The sequence below is a fragment of the Chiloscyllium punctatum genome, chromosome 36, assembly GCF_047496795.1.
Source record: "Chiloscyllium punctatum isolate Juve2018m chromosome 36, sChiPun1.3, whole genome shotgun sequence".
Taxonomy (NCBI): domain Eukaryota; kingdom Metazoa; phylum Chordata; class Chondrichthyes; order Orectolobiformes; family Hemiscylliidae; genus Chiloscyllium; species Chiloscyllium punctatum.
The window spans coordinates 14,805,360-14,820,615 of NC_092774.1; the positions used below are offsets into that span (position 1 = coordinate 14,805,360).

At 50.1% G+C, this 15,256-nt stretch overlaps 1 pseudogene; it reads right to left on the reverse strand.

Annotated features, from left to right (window-relative positions):
- Positions 1 to 7,993: 7,993 nt before the first annotated feature.
- On the reverse strand, positions 7,994 to 14,616 carry LOC140460775 (uncharacterized; annotated as a pseudogene).
- Between the last annotated feature and the right edge of the window lie 640 nt (positions 14,617 to 15,256).

The following is a 15,256-nucleotide window of genomic DNA, read 5'->3' on the forward strand; positions in this document are numbered from 1 at the left end:
CGGATGCTGCCTGACCTGCTGTGCTTTTCCAGTACCACACATTTTGACACTGACTCTCCAGCGTCTGCAGACCTCACTTTAACGTCAATGTCTGACAGTCGCTCAATCCATTGGGACTGGAAACAATTTTCAACTGAGTCTGAGAGAAGGAGCAAAGTGTTTTGGTTCCTGTTGAAGATGTTTTCAGCATCAGTGGGACTGGATGAGAGACCCCACTGTTGCAGCGCACTGAGTGTGGAGCCTGAAACAGTTATACAGCCTGGGAAGGGGAATTCAGGGTGGGGAGGGCTCCTCATACGTTTGTGTGTAACTGATGGTTCGGCCATGGAGTAACCCGAGGAATCCCACCCCATGGAGAAATGGTGGAAGTGTGGCGACTGCAGGAAAAGCTTCCGTGTCCCCTCTGTCCTGGAGACTCATCGGCGCAGCCACACCAGGGAGCGCCCGTTCCCCTGTCCCGTCTGCGGGAAGGGCTTCAGCACTTCCTCCACCCTGCTAACCCACCAGGGGATCCACACTGGGGAGACACCCTTCAGCTGGCCAGTGTGCAGGAAGGCCTTCAGTGATTCCTCCACCCTGCTGAGGCACCAGTGGGTCCACACGGGGGAAGAGGCCCTTCAGCTGCCCCAAGTGCAGGTAGAGATTTACCCAGGCCTCCAACCTGCTGACTCACCAGCAGATCCACACAGGAGAGAGGCCCTTCAGCTGCCCAGAGTGCGGGAAGGCTTTCACCAGCTCTACCAACCTCCGGAGGCACCAGGGAGTTCATGTACCATCGCAGGTGGATTGAAGGCACGATGGCTGACTGCCATTATCAACTGGACTATCAACCCAGTTCCAGAGGCTCCCGGGTTTGAATCCCACTGCAGCAGATGGTGCGATACAGGGTATGGGTTGAAATTGCCGAGTGAGGCAATACTTCCTCCAGGTTAAGGCTGTACCAAGGATCCAATTACAAAGGGACAACTTGGTGGTGACCAATAGTATAGAAGTGAGGTGGGTTGGAGGGGGGAGGGGTGGGCTTTGATCTTGAGCTGTTTAAAAAGCAGCTACTTTCTCTCTGCCTTTTTGCTGATGAAGATTGAACTTGCCAACGTGAACCACACTTTGCAGAGAGAGGAAATTTCTCTGGATGGAAGAGGTTGATGGAAGTCAACAATTGTCAGATTATTTCATGAAAATAACAGCTGGTATGGGGATCCCAGAAGAGGGGCGTCTGTACTGACACACAGAAACAAACCCTTCAGTCCAGGCCAACCAGATATCCTAAATTAATCAAGTGACCCATTTGCCAGCATTTGGCCCATATCCCTCTGAATGCTTCCTGTTCATGTCCCCATCCAGATACATTTTTTACTTCGGACAATACTTGGGTGAGAGCCAAGATATGCAATACCTCAATGTATAATAATGAAGCAGCTCATTTATTCTGAAACTGTTTCAATTAGTTGGTTAATTGCCAAATAATAGCTGCATAACTGTTGTCAATATTGATACCCAGGAAAGCTATTTTGTTTAATATATTTCCTTTGTAAAGATCTTATCCAAATTATAAAATGATTGTATTTTCATACAAAATAAAATTTGCAGGGTTTTATTAAATGGTTGAACGTAACTTTGCACTTAACTGCTCTGTTTGGGATTAAACATTGTGACTTAGCGAAAAGTGATCTTTCATAATATAGGGTGAGTCTATTAACAAACCAATGTTGCCATTTGCTCTCAAGTTAGCTCAGATTCAATTTGAAATTCTTGAATGAGTTGAATAAGGGGTAAAAAGCAAATATTTATTGCACTTTTCTGAAATTCTCTACACTGCCATTGTAGTTGGTAAAACAAAATATGTATCTCTCTTCATAACTTTGATTTCACCACAAATCCTAGGAACCCCATCCAGGACAAACATATAAATAGAAAGTAGGAGACAACAGCTTCGCTTCACTTGGAGGTCACCACTGATGATGTTACCTAGCCAGGTAATCAAATGTCTGGATATCAAACCTACAGCTCAGCGAGCAAACCTGCACCCTAAACATTCTACTTTGCTGAAAGACTGCACAATCTGCAGGCACTGGATTAGTGGTGCTGGAAGAGCACAGCAGTTCAGGCAGCATCCAACGAGCAGCGAAATCAACGTTTCGGGCAAAAGCCCTTCAGCAGGAATAAAGGCAGTGAGCCTGATTTTGGAAACCTCAAAAAAGAGAACAAAGAACCCTACAGCACAGGAACAGGCCCTTCAGCCCTCCAAGGCTATGCTGATCGAGATACTCTATCAAAACCTGCCGCCTATTTTCTAAGGATCTGTATCCCTCTGCTCCTTGCCCATTCATGTATCTGTCTAGATACATCTTAAATGACACTATCGATCCCACCCCTACTGCCTCCCCTGGCGATGCATTCGAGGCACCCACCACCTCTCTGTGTAAAGAACTTTCCATGTAGATCTCCCTCAAACCTTTCCCCTCTCACTTTGAACTCGTAACCCTGAGTAATTAAGTCTTCTCCTCTGGAAAAATAATTCTCCCTATCCACCCTGTTTACACCTCTCATGGTTTTTCGGCCTCAATCAGGAACCCCCCACCCCGCCTCGACCTCCTTATTTCCAGTGAAAATAATCCTAATCTACTCAACCTCTCCTCATAGCTAGCGCTCTCCATAACAGGCAACATCCTGGTGAACCCCCTCTGCACTCTCTCCAAACGTATCCACATCCTTTTGGAAATCTGGCAACCGGAATTGTACGCAGTATTCCAAATGCGCCAAACCAAAATCTTATATAACTTTAACATGACCTGCCAGCTCTTTTCCTCAATCCGTCCGATGATGGAACGTGTGTTGTATGCTGCCTTGACCACTCTACTGACATGCATTTGCCACCTTCAGAGAACAATAGACCTGAACACCCAGCTCTCTCTGTACATCAATTTCCCCCAGGACCTTTCCATTTACTGTATAGCTCGCTCTTGAATTGCATCTTCCAAAATGCATCACCTCACATTTGTCTGGGTTGAACTCCATCTGTCATTTCTCTTCCCAACTCTCCGGTCTATATTCTGCTGAAGCGTCTGACAGTCCCCTTCACTATCCGATTTTCCATCAATCTGAATGTCATCTGCAAACTTGCTAATGAGGCACTCGATACCTTCACCTTTCAACCTCCTGTGCTCCAGTGAAAAAAGTCCCAGCCTACCCACCAATAGGGTCGAATTCTGTCTTGGTCCCAATGTCGAGTCAGCCTGACATTTTTGATAGAAAAGCTATGCATTTAAATTACGTTCTTGAGAAAGTTACTGAAAACAGGTTCTGGGATTAACATACCAAAGAACAGAACTCCATTCTAAAAGATGGAAGATTTAATCTAAATTGTTTAATGTATCACATCTCCAGGACACTGGACTCCGTTGGCTATAAATAGTCTAATCATGACCTTATTGTCCACAACCACCTGAAGCAGCAGCTGCACTTCATAGCGCCAGAGATCCGGGTTCAATTCCCACCTCGGGCAACTGTCAGTGTGGAGTTTGCACATTCTCCCCGTGTCTGCGTGGGTTTCCTCCCACAGTCCAAAGATGTGCAGGTTAGGTGAAGTGTCCACGCTAATTTGCCTGTAGTGTTAGGTGAAGGGGTAAATGTTGGGGAATGGCTCTGGGTGGGTAGCTCTTCGAAGGGTCGGTTTGGGCTGAAGGACCTGTTTCCACACTGTAAGTAATAAAATCTAAAATAAATCTAATCACTCCGAAAGCTAGGGCTTCCAAACAAACCATGTTATGGCAGCAGCGGGAGGTGTGGATTATATTCACTAAAAACAGTTAAGCAGTTAGATAACACGTTCGAGTGGGAAGTGTGTATAACATGATCTCACAACTTCTATACTCAATGCTATTAGCAATGAAGGAAGGCAAACCAAACGCTGCCTTCACTACTCTATCCACCTGAGACTCTAGCACTCCAAGGTCTCTTTATTCTGCAACACTCCCCTTAACTGTGTCAGTCCTGCCTGGATTGCTTGACCTAAATACAAACCTCTGATTTCTCTAAATTAAACTCCAACTGACACTCCTCGGCTCATCAGCCGATCCCATAAATTCTAATTTATAGTGAACTCTTTCCTCTCTTATTCCCTGGAAACCGAAAATCTCCATCCCACACTCACTCCCTCCATTTTCACTTTGCTTATAGCGGAAGAATGTAACTGAGAAACATATCAGCCATGATTGAATGGAATGAGCAGACCTGGTGGCCTAATTTCTGCTCCTGTGTCTTGTGGTCTCTTGCTGTCCTGGACACCGAGAGAGAGAATTGGGACCAGCATTGAACCGATCATGACTGGATATGGATCTACCTGCATCTCGGTGGATGGGCTGGGACTTTCACTGGAGCAGAGGAGGAGGAGATGTGACCTTATCAAGGTTTATAAAATCATGAGGAGAGAGATGAGGTGAACGACGGGTGTCCTTCCCCTAGGGTTGGGGTTTCAAGATTAGGGAGCAAATTTTGACGGTGACAGGAGAAAGAGATTTTAAAAAGACTTGAAGGGCACAATTGTTTTTATACAGAGTGGTTCACGTGTGGACTAAATGTCTAGAGGAAGTGGTGGATGCAGGTACAGTAACGACGTTTAAAAGACATTTGGATAAGTTCATGAATAGGAAAGGATTGGAGGGATTTGGGCCAAAACACTGGCAGGTGGGACTGGTTTAGTTTGAGAACATAGTCAGCATGGACTAGTTGGACTGAAGGATCTGTTTCTGTGCGGTATGGCTCTGTAACTTGGTTCTATACTGGTCTTTAAACCATTTTCTTGCCTTCCCCATAAACATTCACATAAAAATCAGATGAACTCAGCCTTGAATGTATTCAATGACCCCCTAACTGCAAGAAGACATCCCCACTTCTGAACTCAATTCCTCTTGCTAATACACCACTTGCCTTGCTCATTGCCTGCTGCACCTGTCTGACAACTGGCACAGAAGGACACTGATGCCCCTCTGAACATCCACGCATCATTCCTGATGAAGGGCTCGTGCCCCAAACTTCGACTGTCCTACTGCTCAGATGCTGCTTGACCTACTGTGCTTTGTCAATTGTGGTCTTCTCTACATCGGGGAGACCAAGCGTAAACTTGAGAAACGGATTGCTGAGCATCACAGCCGGGTCCGCAGAGGCTGAGCGGACTTCCCAGTCTCCACCCATTTTAATGCCCCTTCCCACTCCCCTTCTGACATGACCATCTTTGGCTTCCTCCATTACCACAACAAACCAAACCACAAATTGGAGGAACAAAACCTCATCTTCTGTCTGAGCAGTCAACAGCCCGGAGGACTCAACACCGAGTTCTCCAATTTCAAATAATCCCCCATCCCATTCCCTTCCACTCTTCCCTGCCAACTAGGTTCCTTCCTCCCATTCACCAACCAGGTCGTACCAGGTTATGGGGATAAAGCAGCAACAGGATACTGATTGAGGATGATCAGCCATTATCACAATGAATGGTGGTGCTGGCTCGAAGGGCAGAACAGCCTACTTCTGCACCTATTGTCTATTGTACCCTCTACCTGTCTCCACCTATCCCCACTTCAATACCTTGCCCCCAGCACACCCTTGTTCCACAGTTCTCCCTATACCCACCCCCAGTCCTGAACTAGGGTTAGACCAGATACCTCGACTTCTCCACCTCCTGATACTGCCTGGCTTGCTCTTCCAGTCTCCTGTCCGTCTATTTTGCCAATTGAGACACAGGCCTGGACTAACTTTTCCAGAGTCTGTCCCCTCGCTGGATTCACTCCCATTCCTTTCAGTTGCTCCAAGTCAACACTTGAACCCCAGAATGAAACGTAAATGGAAAAGGGGGTGAGAAAAGAGAGTGCTGTACTCACATGTTGGACGGAGGAAAGAAGTTGCAGTCTGAGGTGAAGCTCAATCTTCATTCAGAGAGAGGAAGAGCAGGACCTTAAGAAGCTCATGCTCCAACTTCCACATTCACCAATAGGGGAGCTCCGAATGGCAGAAGGACAAGTCTCCCCCCCGGTCCTCCAGTGCTCCTTATTCGTCCATCAAAAGTAGGTTTCGCAACTTTTCTGCCGACAGCGAGGAACATGCCCAATGTTTTGGTGACATTGGCAAACACGTGCCCTGCTTGTTGACACTGAGGAGTGTACACAACGTGCTCTGTAGCAATGCTGATGTTATTGACAGATTTTAAGTTTCCAAATACCTATCGGAGAACAAAAAGGGCAGAGCCATAATTCCTCTCCCCTCCCCCCAATGTGGCTCGATATTTGATTGAGCAGCCAGAAAAATGCAAAAGCAATATTTTTAAGTCTTTTCCTTAATGTTGGGGTGAGACTCACAACTGGAGGGCATAGGTTTAGGGTGAGGCCACAAAGATATAAAAGGTACCTGAAGGGGCAACGTTTCCATGTAGAGGGTGGTGCAGGTATGGAATGAGCTGCCAGAGGAAGTGGAGGAGGCTGGTATAATTACAGCCTTTAAAAGGTATCTGGATGGGTATATGAATAGGAAGGGTTTAGAGGGATATAGTGCTGGCAAAGGGGACTAGATTAATTCAGGATATCTGGATTTTCCTAACGGCCGCCCTCCCGCCGCTTCCTCGCTCGAGCGACTTCTCCTCCCAACCGCCTTCACCCACGCGTGACGTCTGCACGTGGGGGATGGGCGGGACCGGGGGAGGGATGGGCGGGGCCGGGGGAGAGGATGGGTATGGGTGGGATACTGTTCAGAGGGCCAGAGTGAAATAGATGGGCTGAATGGCCTGCTTCCACCTTGTCGGAATTCGATGACCCTCCCCACAAAGGAGCATTTTATCTGCATCTATCCTGTCAAGCCCCTTTCAGAAATCTACTGGTTTCAATAAAGGTATACAGCACAGAAACAGACACTTCGGTCCAATTTGTCCATGTTGACCAGGATTCCCAATCTAAACCAGTCCCACTTGCCTGCATTTGGCCCATATCCCTCTAAACCTTTCTACTCATGTATCCATCCGAATGCTGTTTCAATGTTGTCACTGTACCTGCATCTACCACATCCTCAGCAAGTTCATTCCACATGCAAATCACCCTCTTTCAAAATATTGCCCCTCCGGTTTCTTTTAAATCTCTCTCCTTTTATTTAAATAAAAATGCCCCCCCTAGTTTTGAGTTCCCCAGCGCTGGATTGTTCCATGTTCTAAACTTAGTGCAGGAGGCTGAAAGAAACGAGCAGCTTTAAAACAAAAACCTCTCGGAGCTGAAAGCTCTCAATGAGAGTCTGAGCCCGGTGTTAAGTTCAGGTAACCTTTATTGCAAACCAACTTTGTTACAGCTTCAGATCCCCCCAGCAAAAAGGCAGAGAAAAAGCAGGTGCTTTTTGAACCCCACACCTCCCCCACCCTGTCTTTACTATTGGGTAAAAACAATGACTGCAGATGCTGGAAACCAGATTCGGGATTAGTGGTGCTGGAAGAGCACAGCAGTTCAGGCAGCATCCAAGTAGCTTCGAAATCGACGTTTCGGGCAAAGCCCTTCATCAGGAATAAAGGCAGAGAGCCTGAAGCGTGGAGAGACTAGTGAGAGGAGGGTGGGGGAGTGGAGAAAGTAGCATAGAGTACAATAGGCGAGTGGGGGAGGGGATGAAGGTGATAGGTCAAGGCGGAGGGTGGAATGGATAGGTGGAAAAGAAAATAGAAAGTTTGGACAAGTCAGGGGGACAGTGCTGAGCTGGAAGTTTGGAACTAGGGTGAGGTGGGGGAAGAGGAAATGAGGAAACTGTTGAAGTCCACATTGATGCCTTGGGGTTGAAGTGTTCCGAGGCGGAAGATGAGGCGTTCTTCCTCCAGGCGTCTGGTGGTGAGGGAGCGGCGGTTGAAATGTTGGGCCACCGGGCGGTGTGGTTGATTGGTGCAGGTGTCCCGGAGATGTTCCCTAAAGCGCTCTGCTAGGAGGCACCCAGTCTTCCTAATGGGTTTTGGGGGGGGGGGGGGGGGGGGGGGTGGTGGACCTAACCAAGTAGATATGCAAGGCGGAAAAGGGGTGGGGAGGGAAATATATCCCTGGTGGTGGGGTCTTTTTGGAGGTGGCGGAAATGTCGGCAGACGATTTGGTTTATGCGAAGGTTGGTAGGGTGGAAGGTGAGCACCAGGGGCGTTCTGTCCTTGTTACGGTTGGAGGGGTGGGGTCTGAGGGCAGGAGTGCGGGATGTGGACAAGATGCGTTGGAGGGCACCTTTAACCATGTGGGAAGGGAAATTGCGGTCTCTAAAGAAGGGGGGCATCTGGTGTGTTCTGTCGTGGAACTCATCCTCCTGGGAGCAGATCTGGCGGAGGCGGAGGAATTGGGAATACGGGATGGCATTTTTGCAAGAGGTAGGGTGGGAAGAGGTGTAATCCAGGTAGCTGTGGGAGTCGGTGGGTTTGTAGGAAATGTCGGTGTCAAGTCGGTCATCATTAATGGAGATGGAGAGGTCGAGGAAGGGGAGGGAGGTGTCAGAGATGGTCCAGTTAACTTTAAGGTCAGGGTGGAATGTGTTGGTGAAGTTGATGAATTGCTCAACCTCCTCGCGGGAGCACGAGGTGGCGCCAATGCAGTCATCAATGTAGCGGAAGAAGAGGTGGGGAGTGGTGCCGGTGTAATTACAGAAGATCAACTGTTCTACGTAGCCAACAAAGAGACAAACATAGCTGGGGCCCATACATGTGCCCATGGGCTACCCCTTTGGTCTGGAGGAAGTGGGAGGATTCGAAGGAGAAATTGTTAAGGGTGAGGACCAGTTCAGCCAAACGAATGAGAGTGTCAGTGGAAGGGTACTGTTAGGGACGTCTGGAGAGGAAAAAACGGAGGGCTTGGAGGCCCTGGACATTGCGGATGGAGGTGTAGAGGGATTGGATATCCATGGTGAAGATGAGGTGTTGGGGGCCGGGGAAACGGAAGTCTTGGAGGAGGTGGAGGGCGTGGGTGGTGTCTCAAACAGATGTGGGGAGTTCCTGGACTCGGGGGATAGGACAGTGTATAGGTAGGTAGAGATGAGTTCAGTGGGGCAGGAGCATGCTGAGACAATGGGTCGTCCAGGGTGGTCAGGCTTGTGGATCTTGGGAAGGAGGTTGAACCAGGCAGTGCGGGGTTCCCGGACTATGAGGTTGGAAGCTGTGGGTGGAAGATCTCCTGAGGTGATGAGGTTCTGTATGGTCTGGGAGATGATGGGTGGGGTCATGGTCGAGGGGGCAGTAGGAAAAGGTGTCTTCGAGTTGGCGTTTGGCTTCAGCGGCGTAGAGGTCAGTGCGCCAGACTCCCACTGCGCCCCCTTTATCCGCTGGCTTGATGGTGAGGTTGGGATTGGAGCAGAGGGATTGGAGGGCTGCGCGTTGTGAGGGTGAGAGGTTGGAGTGGGGGAGGGGGGGTAGACTGGTTGAGGCGGTTAATGTCCCGGCGGCAGTTGGAAATGAAGAGGTCGAGGGCAGGAAATAGGCCAGCGCGGGGTGTCCAGGTGGATGCAGTGTGTTGGAGGTGGGCGAAGGGGTCCTCGGAAGGTGGGCGGGAGTCCAGATTGTGAAAGTAAGCTCGGAGGCGGAGGAAGTGTTCGACATCACGGCGTGTATTAAATTCATTGATGCGTGGACGGAGGGGGATGAAGATGAGTCCTTTGCTGAGGACTAATCGTTCGTCCTCAGTGAGGGGGAGGTCTGGGGGGATGGTGAAAACGCGGCATGGCTGGGAGCTGGGATCTGGTGTGGGTGTGGAGCTGGGAGTGGGGGCGGAGCCGGTAACTGGAGTGGGTGTGATGGTGGGGGGGAATGGGGGGGTGGAGTCATGAGCTGGGGTGGTGTTCCCCTCAGGGTTCTGTAGGCCAGGAATGGCGACAGTGGGATCTGTGGGGGGCATGTCAGCAGAATGCAGGTGAGTGGCGTTGGTGGGGGCGGAAGTGGGGGTGACCACAGCAGTAAGGGTGGCGGAAGTCACTGAGCGTGTGACATCAGCGATGATGTGAGGGGCAGAAATGATGTCACATGTGATGCATGAGGAATTGTGAGGGGCGGAAGTGACTGTGGGAGTAGCCATGATGGGGGCGGAAGTGACATCAATCAGCGTGGGGGCGGCAGCTGCACCAGCCGCATGGCTAATGGCGTCCGAGCAATTTCAGAGGCCGGGGGAATCTTCTGGAATGTTTGAGGAGCGCTGGTTATGGAGGTGGGTGGATAAAGGTTTGTTATACTTACAGTTTTTGATGTTTAAGATGGAGTTGAAATACTGTTTGTTGAGAGTATGAATTCTCCTGAGGATGTAGTACAGAGTGGGTCCTTTGTAATTCTGAGAGAGTGTGGCCCTCAGCTGAGGCAGGGCTGACTGGAGAGAGGTTAGGTGACGGCGCATTGCTGCAAGCGTGGAGCGGAGGATCTTGAAGGAGAACCATTCCTGGTGTTTTTTGAATCTGTAGTCTGTACTGTTTGTCCTGTTCGGATCCGAACTCTGCTGGTTTAAAGGTGGTCCGAAGTCCGTGTGGGATGAGTTGGTTACGGAGGCAGGCACTGAGGAAGCGAATGGGGCTGTGGTAGCGAGTCTGTTTCAGGACATGGTTGAAGAGCCTCAGGGCAGAGGAAATGACCTGGGAGTTGCAGTCGGAGAGGGACTCCCTGAGATTCTTGTAGACAGAGGAGGAAAACCTCTTCAAGGCAGGCATCCTTGCAAGAGGATTCGCAGTAGGGTTAAAATCAACGAGGTAAAAACAAGGACTGCAGATGCTGGAGACCAGATTCTAGAATCACACAACTCCACGTTGTAGTCCAACAGGCTTCTTTGGAAGCAGTAACTTTTGGAGTGCTGCCTCATCATCAGGTGGTTGTGGAGGATAAGATCCTGAGACACAATTTAGAGCAAAACATTCCAGCGTCCTGCCACTGAAATGGTATATTCAACAAACCTGGATTGTTAAGTCTTCCACCTTTTCAAATAGGTTGCAGGTCTCATTACAATGTGAATCCCAGAACTTCTTGTTGTCACCTTCTCGAGATAACAAGGTTTGATAGCAAAAGCTCACATCTCAGCTCAGACAATGCATTAAAGGTGTGAGGTCAGAGTCTGCCTGCATCCCAATCTTGAGTCAGACTGGTTCTGTTTCCAAAATCAAAGTTACAAGCTATTACATGTATTGACTGCCTGCACACACCACACCTCCCCTGTCCCACACCCCCCTCACTGTTGTCTCTTTGTAATTGGATCCTTGGAACATCCGTAACCCGGAGGAAGTATTGCCTCACTCAGCAATTTTAACCCGTACCCCGTCTCCAAGTAAGTCTCTCCCTGCTCATTTGCCAGGAAGGGGCAGTGTAGAGTCAACCAGACTGCTGTGGGTCTGGAGTCAGGTGTAGGCCAGACCGGGTAAAGGATGCAGCTGGAACGACTGAGTGAATCCTTTCCCCCAATGGTGGTTCCCTTCCCTAACAAGGGCGAGAGGGAATCAGATGGGGGCTTTCTCCCCCCCCACCCCCGACCTCCCCCTCCCTGAAACGGTCTCACCATTAGATTCCGAACTCCACATTTCTGACCGAATACCAATTCTGACATCTGTCGTGGCGGGATTCAAACCCGGGAGTCCCCGGAAACAGGTCGACAGTCCAACTGATATTGGCACTCGGCCGTCACTCCTTCAATCCCCCTGCGATGGCACGTGAACTCGCTGGTGCTTCCGCAGGTGGGAGGAGCGGGTGAAGCCCTTCCCGCACTGAGAGCAGGTGAATGGTCTCTCCCCGGTGTGGATCCGCTGGTGTCTCAGCAGGGAGGAAGATGTGCTGAAGGCCTTCCCACACTCGGGGCAGCTGAAGGGTCTCTCCCCCGTGTGGACGCGTCAGTGGTTACGCAGGGTGGAGGAGCAGGTGAAGCCCTTTCTGCACTGAGAGCAGGTGAAGGGCCTCTCCCCCGTGTGGACCCGCTGGTGGGTCAGCAGGTTGGAGGAGCAGGTGAAGCCCTTTCCGCACTGAGAGCAGGTGAATGGCCTCTCCCCCGTGTGGACCCGCTGGTGGGTCAGCAGGGAGGAGGAATCACTGAAGGCCTTCCCGCACTCGGGGCAGCTGAAGGGTCTCTCCCCTGTGTGGACACGCTGGTGCCTCAACAGGTTGGAGGAATCGTTGAAGACCTTCCCGCACTCGGGGCAGCTGAAGGGCCTCTCCCCCGTGTGGTCCTGCTGGTGGGCCTGCAGGTTAGAGGAATGTCTGAAGGCCTTCCCGCAGACAGGGCAGGGGAATGGCTTCTCCCCGGTGTGACTGCGCCGATGAGTCTCCAGGGCAGACGGGAAACGGAAGCCTTTCCCACAGTCACCACACTTCCACGGTTTCTCCACAGGGTGGGATTCCTCTGCTTTCTCCATGGCCACAGCTTCGGCTGCACACAAACACGTGTAGAGCCCCTCCCTGCCGTGAAGTCCCCTTCCCAGGCCGTATAACTGTTTCAGACTCCACACACAGTGCGCTGTAACGGTGGGGTCTCTGGTCCAGTCCCACTGATGCTGAAAACGTCCTCAAACAGGAACCAAAAAGTGTGGATCCCTCTCACAGAAATCACAGTCAAAAATCGTTGCTGTCCCGATGGATTCAGAGACTGTCAGACATTGACATCAAAGTGAGGACTGCAGACACTGGAGAGTCAGTCAAAAAATGTGGCGCTGGAAAAGCACAGCAGGTCAGGCAGCATCCGATGAACAGGAGAGTCAATGTTTCGGGAATAAGCCCTTCATCCGTTGATTTTGATACTTCAGTCTTCAGATTTTCATATACTCTGCAAAAAGAGATTACAAAAGTCATCGCTATCAGTGCAGGGTAGAAATTCAGAACAAGCAATTCTACTTTCTGTGGAATAATCTTTTGTTGTTCCACAAAACTGAAAGTACCATCCCACTCTCCCTTCCCCTCTGTTCTCACTCCGCTCTAACTAATTCCCCTGAAGGTGCTGATTCAGGATCTTACAGGGGCAGAAAAAGCAAAAACATCAAGACTGACATCTCTCGGAATTTTGAATACCTCCACCTGAAAGTTAATATCTTTCACAACACTGGGATCCTGCTGAGAGTGAGCAGGTCTGATTTTGGGAAGCAAAAATAAAGTGTCAATTCAGGGTGAACCTGCAATGCAGCTTCTTGATGAAGGACCAGACACAAAATGGTTAATGACCCCGAGAAGGTGGAGCAAAACGAGACATCAAGGCATTAACACCGACACACTTCAGTCAAACTCTTCTGCTTCCAGTCAGGGCAGAACATGCTCTGAAAGTCCAGCCTTCACAACCACACTTCTGCTTTCACTGCAGACAATTAGAGTCACACAGCGCAGAAACAGAACCTTTGGCCCAACCTGCCCAGATATCCTAAATTAATCTAGTCACGTTTGCCATCACTTGGCCCCTATATGGGCTGGGTGCTGGCAGCTGGGACTAAATTGGGTTGGCTCTCTTGTCAGCAAGGACGAGTTGCACCGAAGGGTCTGTTTCTGTGCTGTACATCTCTATACACCAGTTGCATTTGCCATCACTTGGCCCTGACCCATCTGAACCCTTCATATTCAGATGCCCATCCAGGAGCCTTTTAACTTGTCATCGTACCAGCACCCACCACTTCCTCTGGCAGCTCACTCCATCACTCAAGCGACTCCACCTTGAAAGCGTCAGGTCTGCTGCAGAACTCCCTTGCTGGAGGGTCCCTTGGAGACACTTCAACTGGACTTCATTGAGTTGGAGAAATGAGTTGAGTTGCTATAAATATGTTTTGCTTATTGCTGATGTCTTTTCGAAGTGGATTGAAGTCTACCCTCCTCGTAATGCTACTGCTGAGACTGTGGTGAAGATTTTGTTTAAGGAAATAATTCCCCGCTTCAGTATACCTGCGTGCATTAGCTCAGACAATGGACCACACTTTGCATGTAATATTAACGGAGAACTCTGTTCCCAGCTTTGTATTTGTCGGCAACTGCACGGTGCTTATCATCCGCAGGCGGCCGGCCTTGTTGAATGTTTTAACCAGACTCAAGACTAAATTTACCAAATTAATGGCCGAATCTGGCCTCTCCTGGTTATGTTAATCCCTGTGGCCTTATTCCAGATGCGATCCATGTCTGCGGGCAAGACACGACTGTCTCCAGCTGAGAGTCTCTCTGGTCACCCCCTCCGTCCCCCTTGGAACGATTCGGCTCCCTTCTCAGTCCACGTCCGCCACATGACCGAAGCAATGATTGGTTATGTTCTTGCTCTAACCAATGTTATGTGTGCCTTTCACTCTCAGGAGCGTGTGACCTACAGCGATGTTCCCTCCCTTTCAGCCTCGTCACGGGTAGAGCCTGGTTCATTGGTGCTCGACAAGAACTGGACTGGCAAAGGTCTCCAACCTCGTTGGGATGGCCCCTTCCAGGTTTTACTTCCCACCTGTTGAATCCTGTAGAAAATTAACTCTTAGTGCTTATCTGCAATGGATTGAAATGAATTGCATTTTGGGACTTTATGATGATATTGAGTATCCATTACTGGTTATTAAATACAAACTCTGTAAAAGGAAATATTGATAAAGCTTTACCTTACTTGCTGCAGCCGAGGCTCCAGCGGAGGAAACAGACCGCGGGCACACTTCCGGCTTCCGGATGGCCACGCCCACTGATCCAGGTCCTGGTCCCGCCCCCTCCTCCGCCAACTTCACACGTCAACGCCGCCCCTTCCGAACGCAGCTCGTAAACCCCGCCCCTTCCTGATTCAGGTCATAAGCCCCGCCGCTTCGGGACAAAGCCCCGCCTCTGGGAACCAAACCTCTTTCCCCCTCCTGCACCAAACCCCACCCCTTCGCCGCGATCCCCGCGCGAGTCAAAACCACGCCCCCCTCCCTCACGCACAACCGCCCACAAAGCCGCGCGCCTCCAGCCTCGCCCCGCCTGCCAGCGCGCGGACCTCACGATACACGTCCATGAGCCCCGCCCACCCGCTAAACCCCGCCCCTTCTGGTAAACCCCGCCCACCCAGGTGTATTTGGAAGCACTAGCTTCTGCAGCGCTGCTCCTTCTGCGGGTGGCTGTGCTGCAGGATCATAAGACACAGAATTAATAGCAAAACATCACAGTGTCTTGCAACCGATGCAATATTTGGCACAAACCTGGACCGCTGCTGATTCCTTCATCTTTTAGAAGGGGTTGCAGGTTTCAGTTCATCAATATATAAATTCCAGAACTTTAGATCAGATTCCCTACATTGTGGAAACAGGCCCTTTGGCCCAACAAGTCCATACCGACCCACCGAAG